This window comes from Leptopilina boulardi, unplaced genomic scaffold, assembly GCF_019393585.1.
Source record: "Leptopilina boulardi isolate dan_hultmark-lab unplaced genomic scaffold, ZJU_Lbou_2.1 LbouV2_38, whole genome shotgun sequence".
Taxonomy (NCBI): Eukaryota; Metazoa; Arthropoda; class Insecta; order Hymenoptera; family Figitidae; genus Leptopilina; species Leptopilina boulardi.
Genome location: NW_026137951.1, coordinates 2,718,932 through 2,732,500, shown reverse-complemented (window position 1 = coordinate 2,732,500; position 13,569 = coordinate 2,718,932). Strand labels below are relative to the sequence as shown.

The window sequence follows — 13,569 nt, the reverse complement described above, 5'->3', positions numbered from 1 at the left end:
TATATATTCAATCCAACAGAAAGGGGTTGGACCGGACATGAAACCAGATGTCGCAACTAGGTCGAAAATGATCTGTCAAACCCAAGTTTCAAGGTGCCACGCCTTGTCATTGTCAACAGCAGTACACAATGTCGTGTTGTATTATTCACCAAAAACCTTATTGTGTACATCCCAATATATATATATACATAACCATATCGACATTATACAAAATTACAAATCAGATTTCAAAAAAGAAATTTCATCACTTTGTTTTAAAATTTTATTTATTTATAAACACTATTTTAATAGTGTAATTTAATTAATGGTATAATAAAAACTAATTATAATTAATTCATAAAGAAATTTTTGTTTTTCTTACGCGTGATGACACAAAGTTTCGTAACATTCGATAAAATTTTATTATTCGGAGGGAAAAAAAAAGAAAAATTGAGAGAATTGAAGTAAATCTGAGGGATTGAAATAATATGAGATAGGAACAAGAAAATGTCATGTCGATTTTAGTAAAAGGAAGAGAGCAGCAGCACAACAGTACCTTATCTTGGTTATAAGGGAGCATTTGTGACTCTATCGGATGGGTAGAGAACAATTTACCCGAGTGAAATTCGCACAGGAATTGTGCAACTGTCACGAAAGAGAGAGAAAGCGAGAGGGTTGACGTTAGTTCCGCGACGTTTGTCGTCGACGTCGGGCAGATACTGTCACATTCAGACGCCGTTTCGCCAATGCGCTCACCAACAACGACACACGTTTCTCTATTGTTACCTCTATATATATATATATTTTGTAACGTGGACGCTCTCCTGTTTACATCATTTTCCTTCCCGCAGGAAATTGAATATTATCGGACTAGCGCCGCACATTTACTATATATATATTTATAGAAACGAAAGAGTGTTACAAAATTTGGTAATTGAAAAGATGTTTTAAATTACTGTAATAGTTGTTGTAACTAAAAATAATTGTTATTAAATATTAATGTTACTACATATAATTGTTACTACAAATAATTGTAATAGTAACTGCAAATAATATTAGTTATATAAAACATTGTAACAACCAATTGTTATAAGAACCAATAACTAAAACTATGTACCAGTAATTGTAACAACCAATTGTTGTAACTTCCGGCAACAATAACTAGTAATTGTAACTTACCATAGTTGCAATTTCCGGTAATAATAACTATTAAATTTTGTAACTTCTAATAGTTGTAACAACCAATAATTGTATTTACCAATTAACGTATCTACCAATAGTGATACATACTACCAATGATTATACTACCAATTGTTGTAAGTATCAACGATTGTAACTATACCAGCGATTGTAACAACCAATGATTGTAACTAAAAAGGATTCTAACTACCAATTGTTGTAACTACCAGTAATATAACTGTAACTACTAATTGTTGTTTCCACCAGTAATTGTAACTACCAATTGCTGTAACTTACGGTAGTTGTAATTAGCAACGAATTTGACTACCAATTTTTATAGTTACCAGTAACTATAGCTACCTATTTTTGTAACTACCAGTGACTACCAATAATTAGAACTACTATTAATTCTAACTATTTAACAATTGTAACTACCAATTGTTGTAACTTCCAATTATTGCAGCAATTAAAAATTATAACTGCCAGTAATTTTAACAACCAATAATTGTAATTATCAATTGTTGTAACTGCCAGTAATTGTAATTACCAAAAATTGGAACAACCAATTATTGTGCTAACAATTATTGTAATTACTAATACACGTAACCACTGGCAGTTGTAACTACCAATTGTTTTAACTATCATTGATTTTGTAATCATATGTACCAACCGATGAAATAATCAATAAAAAAATTTTTTTTTGAAATTCTGAAATTTACAAAAATTGTAATTACCAATTTTTGTAACTACCAATAATTGTGCTACCAGTAAATACAAATTATTGTAATAAACATTAATAGTAACTATTATCAATTTAATAACCAAAATTAAAAAATATATTAATAGTTGTAAAAATAGAAAAAAGCTACAATAATTTTTTTTTTTCAAAAACATAAAAATCAAAAACTACTTACAACAGTGGAATGTTCATAGAACGTGAACAAACTCAATAATAAAGTAACAGCTGCTTTTTTTCGGGGTGTAAACCAGTCGAGTGTGGAGACATTTCTTGTGTTTCTTACCTGAAACAAAAAAAAATAATAATAATGAAAGGAGATTATTAACAAACTGGTTCCAAGTACTCATGAATTTAAAATTGTCCAACGATATCGCTTCTGATCGTCTTTTCACGTTGGTATATTTTCTCTCTCTCTCTCTCTCTCTCTTTCTTTTTCTTCAATTTTTCTTCAACCGTTATATATATACCTCCTGCGAACCTTCAGCAATTGACCATTTCCTGTATATATTAACGCATTTTCAGCACGAAATAAAAAAAAAATATATATATATCACGGTTCAAGAATTTTTGATAGCCCAGGGAAAAAGAAAGCAGATACTCAACGTAAATTAAGTTCCCCAAATTTACTTGGAAAAAAAAAGAAAAAAAAACAAAAAAAAACAAGGCGGACATGCACTTCCTGCTTTTGCAAAATTTCGTGACCGTATCGCACACTATATACTACTGCTGCGTACGAAATTTCATGCTTTGTGAAACAATGCAGTCTGAAATGCAGACACCGTGACGCCAAAATTCGCATCGTGTTTCGAGACCCTTCTATTAATCACGGACATTGCGCGTTTCGTGGTTTCTATATATATATATATATATATATATATATATATATATATATGCACAATTCACGAAACGTCAAAAGGGCGTATTTAGTGCGTCATAACGGAAACATAAAACATTTTGTCAAAAAATTTTGAGTCGACAAGAAAATATTGTTTTTCTTATTTTTTAATTTATATTTATATTTATTTATATTTTCATAAATATTAAGTACTTAATATATAATTTATAATTAAAAAAAAAAAAATTTTTTAAAGTTGCGAACAATTTCCATTGAAATAATTAAAAATGACACTAACACGACTTTAATTAAAGATATATAAGAAAAGCTGTATTTAATTTCATTTCCCGTACGCGAACCAAACGAACTTTTTAATTGGTTTTGAATTCGTCCAAAGGGTTATATGCGAGCCTCGGGATACAACATTTTTAATCCCGAGATCCAATTGGAGATTATCTAACGAAAAAGGGCTTTTTAATTAAAATTGAAAGAATGCTTTTATATATATATATATATATATAAATTGGTAACATTAAATTTTCTCTCTTTCTATTATTAAAATAAAATAAAAAGTGTAACTAAAAATTAAAAAATAATTTTTCATTTTTTAAATCACAAAAAAGAGTGTCTCTTGAAAATAAAGTACGAAAAAACAAAATTTGCAGACAAAAATTGTTAATTCTTAAATAAGTAGAATTTTCTGTCGAAAATATTCTGCATAAGACAAAATTTAATTGAACTTGCGGTAAGCCGTGAAAGGAAACTCGTTACACGAGTAGATAATTTCAAGGGACGAGTTCGTAAGGCAAAAATAAAAAAAAAAAGAAAATCCGAAAAAAATGACTTGGAGCAAATATATTCGAGTTTGGCTCTCTCTCTCTCTCTCTGTTTATCTCTCTGAGAGTCGTCCAGACGTGTAAAAAATGGCAATTGTTAATTAAATGCACTCAGCCCCAATCCGAGATATATCCCCCTCGTTCTTTTATCACTCTCGCAATTTCTCTCTCGTTTATATATTTGTTTTCATACTTTTCACGACATATTTATGCACCTGCAATAACACATGTCACACACTTCTTTTCTTTTCTCCAATATTACATTTTTCCATATTTCAAAATTATTCCCTTTTCAAATTTTGATGAAATGAAAAAAAATAATTGAAGAAACCAAAAAAAAAAAAAACTAATTTTTATTATTAATAAAATATTTTTTAATAATAAATATATCCTATATCTAAATTTTCATCAAGCGATAATTCAAAAAGCAACCAGAGAAATTATATATTTGTCTCAGAGATAAATAAATATTTATTTAATTCAAATAAACAGTTATTATTGATTCAAATAAATTGTTTAATTTAAATAAAAATTTTATTTATGACAAATAAAATTTTTATACACGACAAAATTGAGCTAGTAGGCTCTGAGGCAAATATATACGTTTATTTAACTCAAATATATTATATTTGATTCTAATAAAACATTTTTTTGAATCTAAAAATTAGTTTAAAAAAAGCGTAAAAAAATTATTTTATTCTTTTTACCTATTGGGCTTAATTTTTCTTAAATAAATAATCGATTACTTGAATATTAAAAAATAAATATATTTTATTTGTATTAAATAATTATTGAGTTGAAATACAATATATTTAATTTAAATGAAAATTATTTGGTACAATTAAATATTTATTTGATCGATATAAATCAATTCTATTTTTTCCCATGTGTATTCACAATAGGAAATTTTCAACTCCTTTACGAAAATTCGTTTATTAATTATCAAAAAAAATTAATAACCTTTCGTGAAAAGTTGTTGACGATAAATAAAAATTAGTTATATTCTCTTTGAGAAAAAAAAAAAAAATTAGACGAGAATTTATAAGATTTTAAACGAGGCAAGTTTTGCATTTTAAGGTAAAAAATATATATACAGCAAGTGAATAAATCCTCTCTTTTTCTTCTCGCAACTAATTATGGTCGTAGTTTTACCTTGCTTCTTGAATTGGATTAATGCTCTCATCTCTCGCAAAAGAGAGGCTTTTTCTTAGCAAAAAAAAAAAAAAAAAAGAGGTTTTTATTTCTATCCGAATATAGTCCCAAGAGTAAATATATATTTTTCCTCTGAGAAAAAGTATAACGTTACGTCGACGATTCCTTCCTTTTTTTTCTCTCCTCTTTCTCTCCTGTGGTTTTCGCGAAGCTCTTTTTTTTCTTTCTCTCTCTCTACCCTAGCACACTACCACTATAAATGCAACTATATATATGGGTGAGTACTTTCTCTCTAATTTCTGACAAAGCACTTCGGTTGCGAGAGGCCGCGGTGGGTGTTGAGCTTGTCTGAACTGGCTTTTAGGGTCCGGAGGATTTAGCGGCATCATCCGTCCAATTAACGCGACCCTGCATCCATAGAGAGAGAGAGAGAAAAAAAAAAGCTCTATTCGAACACTGTACTTCTCAAATTTATGCCAGAGAAAAAAAAAATTCTGATCAAAGAAAATGGATTTTTTTGTGCTTTTAGTGTCGTTAATTATTATTGACATTTTCTCTAATGACTTTAATTATCGAAGATTCAATTAATTAATTATTTAAATTATTAAAAATGGTAATTATTAAAAATGGTATTTATTAAAAATAGTAATTATTAAAAATAGTAATTATTAAAAATGGTAATTATTAAAAATAGTATTTATTAAAAATAGTAATGACTAAAAATAGCAATTATTAACAATTGTAATTTTCTATATATATGGTTGTAATAGAAAACTATAAAAAAAGTTTAGATGAAATAATGTATACACTGAAAAAAAAATTTATTTGATTCAAATACTCAATTACTTGAGTATTATCAAATAAATATTTATTTGAACGAAATAATTTTTATTTGAATTAAATAAATTGTATTTGAACGAAATAATTTTTATTTGAATTAAATAAATTGTATTTGAACGAAATAATTTTTATTTGAATTAAATAAATTGTATTTGAACCAATAATTTTTGTATTTGAAACAAATACCATTTAATTGACTCAAATAATAATTATTTGATACAAATAAATATTTATTTGATAATAGTCAAGTAATCGAGTATTTGAATCAAATAAATTTGTTTTTCAGTGTAGTTAGAATAAAGGAGGGTTCTAATAATCGAGGTTTTTACTGTACTTGTTATTACAATTACAATTTTTTTTTCTTTTTTCTTTTTGAACAATAAAATAGCAATATTTTTGACAATGAAAATAACCATTCGAAAGTAACATCTCGTTTTCGATTAAGTTCTCCAAATATCTTTCAATCCCCCTGCCCCCCCCCCCTAAAAAAAGAGGGGGAAAGGGATTCCTCTCTCTTGAAAAAATATTCATCTTGATAAAAATCAATGTATAAAAAAATTCATTTATGTAAATTTGAATGTCCAATTCACGAGATTTATTTTATTTTTTCTTTCGCCTTGTGTCTTTCTATATTGAAAAAGTTGAGTTTGATTATAGAAATATACGACCCCTTGAAATGCTATACATATATACAATACCAAAAGCTCGTCTTTCGCATTTCTATATATATATATATATATATATATATATATATATATATTTGTATGATATCAGTTCAGATAGAAATTTATGAGTTTATTACAAAGAAAATCAAATCCGGTATTATAATAAACGGGGTCGCATGTTAAAGAAAATGTCAATAAGTAACATTATTTTTATGTCAATTTTTTTGTTTTTTTTTTTTTTTTTTGTTGCAAACACTATCAGCAATAAGAGGTTTTTTATTTTCTTATTTGATATTTAGAGAAAGGGTTACTTATCGTTAAGTAAAATTCCAAAGTGATTGTTTGCATATATATATATTTTATCGGTTTTTTTTTTTTAATAACAAATCAACTGAGTTAATGATAGGCGACTTGAGTGACAAATGAAGACGAATCCTCTCTTTCTGACGGACACACATTTACAGTCATTAATCTCAAATTGATTTTATCCGGTTTAATATTTTTTTCCATTTTTAATTTTACATTATTATAATAATAATTTCTAGATTTCTAATTGACAATTTTATTTTTATTCATTTATCCCATCGAGGTTATTTCATAAATAATAATAGTCATTGTTAATTTTTATAAACTGATAAAAAAAGAAAAAAAAATATTTCTTTCTCATGAAATATTTTCAATATCACTAAATTGTTTTAAAAAATTTGTTAAAAAAAAAAATAAGTTTTGAAAATAAGATAATGAATTGTGGGAGTGCAAAATAAATTTATTGCTTCTCATTGTTATCGAACATTATTATCGAAAATTTCTTTATAAAAACGAACAGCGATAACCTCGAAATGTTGCAAAATAGATATATATATATATATATATGAATAATAATTATTATTATTGTCGTCGGTTATAATCGCAAACTAAAAAGGGAGGAAAAATAAAATTTTCTCTCATAATCATCGACAATGACCTGAACAAATTATAAATGAATAGGCTGGATATAATAAATGAAATCGATTTTCAATTTTTTTTTCAATTTGTTTTTTAAAATAAAAATATTTTTTTTTTTTTTTTTTTTTTTGCAAAATGGGATGATAAATTTTTCGAATAATAAAAATTCCAATTTCCCTAACATCCCTCTAATCTTGTAAATTGTGTTCTACCAATGGGGCGTCCTAATAGTAGACAGTTTCGCGATCGATTTACAAACTACATGGCTGGAAACGGCAGTCTCGTTGACTTGCTTACCAATTAGACGGAAGTTCTCCGCATAACAAAAATGCAGACCTTCTACTTTCAAAAAGCAACCAAGAACAAAAAGGGCAAAAAAAAAAACACAAAATGCTAATAAAAATACAGCAACAAAAAACCTCCGATGGCAATTTTGTAACGAGAGAAAGAAGCTAAAGGGTAATTTTCTCAACATAGTTTCTTTCCGCATAAAACTTAAGGTGTCATATATTATTCAATATCTAACAATGTAATCTATAGCAATTTTTAAAAACAAAATTTCAAATTTTCGTTCGTATTTTGATAAATAAAATAAATATTAATAAGTAAAATTTTTTGCTAAATAATGTTTTCACGGAATTACACAAAAAACGGTTATAGACAGTAAACATTTTTCTTTTAAAAAAAAAAAAAAAAAAAAAAAAAAAGATTCTGTAAATCGCATCTGAACTTCGGGGCAAAAATGTGAATTAAAGATTAAACGTATGAAGAAGATACCCAATGAAGTGGGATGTGAAAACAATAAGAAAAATGAGATTAAAAAAAAAGAAACCTTTCCTTGGGGCGCTATCCGCGTTTTCTTGGACCACACGCGTTGCCCATAACCGACGAGACTTTGTATTCCCGCGAGCGTGTATATACACGTATATATAAACGCGTGCTTTATTCGCCGGTCTCGTGTGATTCTCGGACGCTTGTATCTGCACGTGTTTCACGATTTTATATATATATATATATACGAGAGCAAATAAGAAATGGCAAAAGCATGAAAAAGAAAAGAACACAACGAGAAAGATCAAGCAAAGATCTGAACTGATGCCAAACTGTTTAAAAATAGTCATTGGAAATCGAGGAAGAGAGAAGCGTCAAGAAACGGGTATAAAAAATTTTTTTTTTTTTTTTTTTTTTAATAGATTCGCACCACTTTTCACAATATTTATTATAAAAATTTCCTACGCTCTCTTATTTGGTTATTTCAAACGAACTTTGTTTCATTCAATTCAAAAAAAATATATATTCTCTGTCGCTGCTGAAAGGGACCTTAAAAAATTAATAATTATAGGTTATGTTCTGAAATTTTGAAATAAAAATACACAAAGATGATCAAAACCAATGATTAAAATCATATAAAAAATAATTTAATAAAAAAATATTGATTTTGGTATTACAGAAACAAAAAGATAAAAGCAAACATAACCTATAATTTTTTGCTTCTAAGGTCCCTTTCACCGTTTCAGGACACATAATTGGTTTATTTTTTTTTTTTAATTTTTCGAATGAATAAAGAATTTTATTGAACTAATTTTTTTTTTAACCAAAATAATTTTTAAATAAATTTTTAATTTTTATGTAGGGTCAGCCGGGGTAAATCCGAACGGGGGGTAAATCCGAACGCTAATTATTTCAGCTTAATTAAAATTTTTAAAAATAAGTTCGATATGAGAATTTTTACCTCAGATCCTCTTCAAGAGATTCTAAGTATTATCCCATTTTTCGTTTGTTAATTAGCAACAGCATAAACAAAGATAACGAGTATTGCAAAAAAGATTGAAAATCAAAGATGACACTCTTTCAGTATTTTGTCTCGTATTTGAAGAAAAAGAAGCTAAAAATTTATTTTATTATTTATAATTGTTTGTTATGAATACTAGAACAGAAACTATTTTTTATTTTTGCCTTCTGTAAAATTTTATTAATAATATCAGACCGTTCATATTTACCCAGGAAAATTGGAAAACCGGGGTAAATCCGAACGGTATTTTCAATAATTTTTTTTTACATCAGAGCCACACAAAATTGTTTTTATTTGATTACACTATTATTTTAACATTATAAAAGTACATAGAAAAAAGTTTTTCTTTCTATACGTATCCTCGTTAGTAATTAATAAGCAGAAACTTAATCTCTGTTCTCTCGAAGGAATGAGCCAAAAATTCTGAACGTTCAAATGAACAAAATATTTTTTTCAATCTATATTATTAAAAATTATAATGTCAATGTAAAATAATACAGTAAATTAAACAAATATTAAATTAATAACTTCTTTCTAGATATTTAAAACAATATTTTGTAATAAAATTCGTACTTAAAGAAGTTTCAAAAAAAAATTTTGTTCATTTGAACGTTCAAAATTTTTGGCTCATTCGAAGGAGTGTTTCAATTTTTTTGCCAAATGGTTTGTTGAAAAAAGTTTTTCAGGATCTTAATAAAATTTGGTATTCTACGGTTTTTGGGGTCGCTAATTACCAATTTGAAGTCAGTTTTTCAAAATTCACAATGGCGGACGAGAATTAAAAAATTCATTGGATTCGCTCGAAAATTGTTACTCGGGGGGTTTCAGGGTTAGCAAATTTGATCATTTTTAAAAATAAGTTTTAGGAAAATCCGCCATTTTGAATTTAAAAAATTTCACTTTTATTTTTGTATTTACATTCAATCACTCCAAAATACTTTCTGTACCAAGTTTTGCAAAAATCCGTTATGATTTGATAAAGTAATTGAAGGCTTTAATTGTGTAATTCATTTTAATTTTTAACCTGTTTGATTTTTGTATTTATATATGATGCATTATTACATAATAGGTTTATGATCGTATTTTTTTTGAGTTTTTATATAAGTTTAACAATTGCAATACTTTAAATTTATTTTCCCTAAGATTTTTCTGAAATACAGTGGCGTTCGTATTTACCCCGGTATTTTAGGAAAGTTGCAAAGTATCGAGGTAAATACGAACGCTAAGTTTCCTGCGATTGTAATTTATCAAAAATTTTTGCTACCCCATAAAATTGTTCTACGGAAGTAAGGTAACAACTTCATGCACCAGAATACCGGAAGTAATTTTTTTTTAAAGAAAAAACTTATGTTATTGTTGAAACTTACTAAAAGCGTTCGGATTTACCCCGGTTGACCCTATTTTAGTTTTAAAATTTTTTTGATGTTATAATTTGAAAATTTTGTTTCAACAATTATATTTGTTTTAAATACTGAAGAGGACACCAACGTTGGTGTCGAAACGATTGATTTGTTTTTCATAATAATAAATCAAAATTTTGATCCAGTAATTTCCTGAAATTTATTTAAATATTATCATATCTAGATGATAACTTAAACTGGAATATACAAAATAATTTTGATTGATTCAACAATAAAAAATTAGTTCAATAAAATTAGGTGTAATTTAACTGGTTTATTCAACCAAAATTTGATTGTTTCGAATTTGGTAATTTCAACTAAAATTAATTGTTTCAAAGTTTATTTATTTCAACTAAAATTTAGTTTCAAATTTTTTGAGTATAAAAATAAATTGGGAGCACAAATATTAAATCTGTATATATATATATGTACAAAGTCATGGGTCTCGAGATAAAGGAAATATATATGTAACAATATTTCTGAAAAGTCAATATAATACTGAGTCAAATGTATATTGGGTTGTCGATGATTTACGAACTTATTGGAGAAACGAGACACGTTGGCAGAAAGAAGATTGTACAACATTTACGATCGACGCTTTAACATTACTGTAGTGTTTCACAATAGACATACAAATGTATATATACAAAAGTATATATATATATAAATACATACTCTTTGTATTCCTGATGAAAAATCACTCAAGTATCAATTATTTATATAACGGTTCAAGTAATCAACAATGTATGAATTATTCAAGAGCTCACACGCGAGAGTGTTACTTTTGTATAAATATATGCTTTGATCTATTGTTTATCGAATTCTCAGCGTTATGATATATTGAACATATATAGGTGTACTATAATTTTAATTTCCTTCAAGGAAATTGAATCATAGTTGTGAACTTTATCGACGTTTTTTTAATTTATTTATTTTAAAAAGTTTAAATGGAACACAAAATGGGCCCTATTCATTTTTGCTCGTATATAAAAAAAAAGTTACGAAATAAATTATCAATCATATTGCATATATCTTTTATTTAACTTGCTTAAATATACGTCTCGCGTAACTTTTATATATAATAGAAAATAATTTTGTTTTTAAATGCGATAAAACTCAGATTACATTTTTATTCCTAAGATAATATATTTTTTTTCTAAATAAAATAAATAAATTATCACAAATGAATATTAAAAAAACTAATAGTTACACACTGAGAAAAAAAAATTATTTTATTCAAATAATCAATTACTTGACTATTATCAAATGAAATATATTTACTTTTTTTTTGGTTCAAGTAAATATTTATTTAATAGTCAAGTTACCGATTATTTAAATCAAATAATTTTTTTCAGTGTAGTGAATAAATAATAGCTAAATAATTAATAATTATTAATAAATGAAATATTCATTAATTTATTAATGAAAAAATAGAAATATTTTCTAATATATGGCCGTAAGTTTAAAAATTCGATAGAATTCTCACGATTCCTATCAAGGTAAATAGGGAAAAAAAAAGAAAAAAAAATAGTAATATTGTACACGTACCAGCGGTCTATAATCAGCGCAATCGCGGCCATTTAATTCTTTGTTGTACCAACGTATTATATTACATTTTAATGTTAGATTGAAATCACCGTAATATACAACGGATCCCTGTTGGTGTACATATACAAGAAGCTAATTGCAAACGAACAAGAAGTGAAAGCTACATATATACAGTTCGGAATTCCGGGTTATTTCGATTAGAGAAAGAAAGAAAAAAAAAGAAAAAATACATTGGAGACTTTTGTCGACATCGTCGAAGATTAGAAAATGATTAGTTATATGTGGCATTCGATTATATTTACTATATTAAGCTTTTATATTTTACCAGTTTATTGCTCATGTAAAAGTAGTTTATAAGAATTTTAATGAAAAAAATCAGAGAGACAAAAAAATTCAATCGAGATATCAATTGAAAATACGCCCACGAAATTTCATCGGAAGTATTAAATCTTACTACAAAATCAATTGTATGCAAATTGTGTAATTTTTTTTTATTTTAAAAAACTACAATTTATTTATATATATACGATTTTACATGTTTATTTTATTTTATAAAAGCAACAGAGAAATTAAAATGATTTTAAAAATTATCAAAAATTGATATTTTGAATAATTTTGCAATTTTAGTCATAACATAGAAAGAGGAAAAAAAAGGATCGTCTCTTTTGAAAATATCGTATCAGAGTTCACTTTTTTTTTGTTACCATTGAAAAAGATCTCTTCTCATATATATATAGTTTGCGTCAAATAAAGAAACGTATAGAGTGTCTGACTGCGGAAGCAGAAGGAAGATAAACCTCTGATATGTGAATTCAATGACAAATATACAATGATATTCGTTGTGTCTCGTGAAAGTTGGCGAAAAGGGAGAATATATTGATAGATATATATATATACAAAAGTTAATGTCTCTGTATCGATTATTAGAATTTATTCTTTTTTCGATTTTTTTTACTCGCATAACATTCTTAAACAATTTTAATAATAAATGAAAAAATTATATATAATCGTGAATAATTAAAATATTTTTTATTTATTTTTTTTATAATTTTTTTTAATATTATATTATTATTTTTTTTTATATATTAAAAATGAAAATAATTCAACAAATGAAAAGTTTAAAATAAATTTAATTTTCAGAAGTCTAATAGAAAATTATTGAAAGCTTTTACGAGAATATAGCTTTGCACATACTTATTTCTTTGCATGTCACTCCAAACAACGATAATTGCATTCGATATTAGGGAGAGCTTTGCTCTTTTATTATGTACCCTCGCCCGCGAGTTTTCAGTTAACATTTTCAGATACCATCCCCCTCCTTTCTCTCTATATCGGCCATATATCCCACTCCATAATTCTGCCAAACCCAATTAAAGTTGAAAATATAATTGCATTCTTTTCACTTTCAATTAAAATCGCCTTTCGCGATGCTAAAAATGTGTATCTACTCTTCTCTTGAGAGGTACGATTTTTTTTTCAAGATTTTTATACAAGAGGGGTTCCTTGTTATAAATTAGCATTTTTTTTTTACCCTCCTGCTTCCTTCCTACATTCACCTTTCATTTTTAATTTATCTCTCGCTTAATTCTTAAAGAGCATTGCTAATTTGAATCTTCGTCTTTCTAACTCTCACCGAAAAAAACACTTTTATATACCTTG

General features: G+C 26.5%; 1 protein-coding gene and 1 long non-coding RNA gene across 2 annotated transcripts in view; both read right to left on the bottom strand.

Annotated features, from left to right (window-relative positions):
• LOC127288171 (headcase protein) overlaps positions 1-13,569 on the bottom strand; it is a 145,953-nt gene that overhangs the window by 49,891 nt on the left and 82,493 nt on the right. The gene's annotated exons all lie outside the window — the stretch shown is intronic.
• The window catches only part of LOC127288192 (uncharacterized), a 56,974-nt gene that overhangs the window by 13,430 nt on the left and 29,975 nt on the right, over positions 1-13,569 (bottom strand). The window contains exon 2 of the long non-coding RNA XR_007844000.1: positions 2,073-2,180. This is a non-coding gene — a long non-coding RNA (uncharacterized LOC127288192). The remainder of the gene's footprint in view (positions 1-2,072; positions 2,181-13,569) is intronic.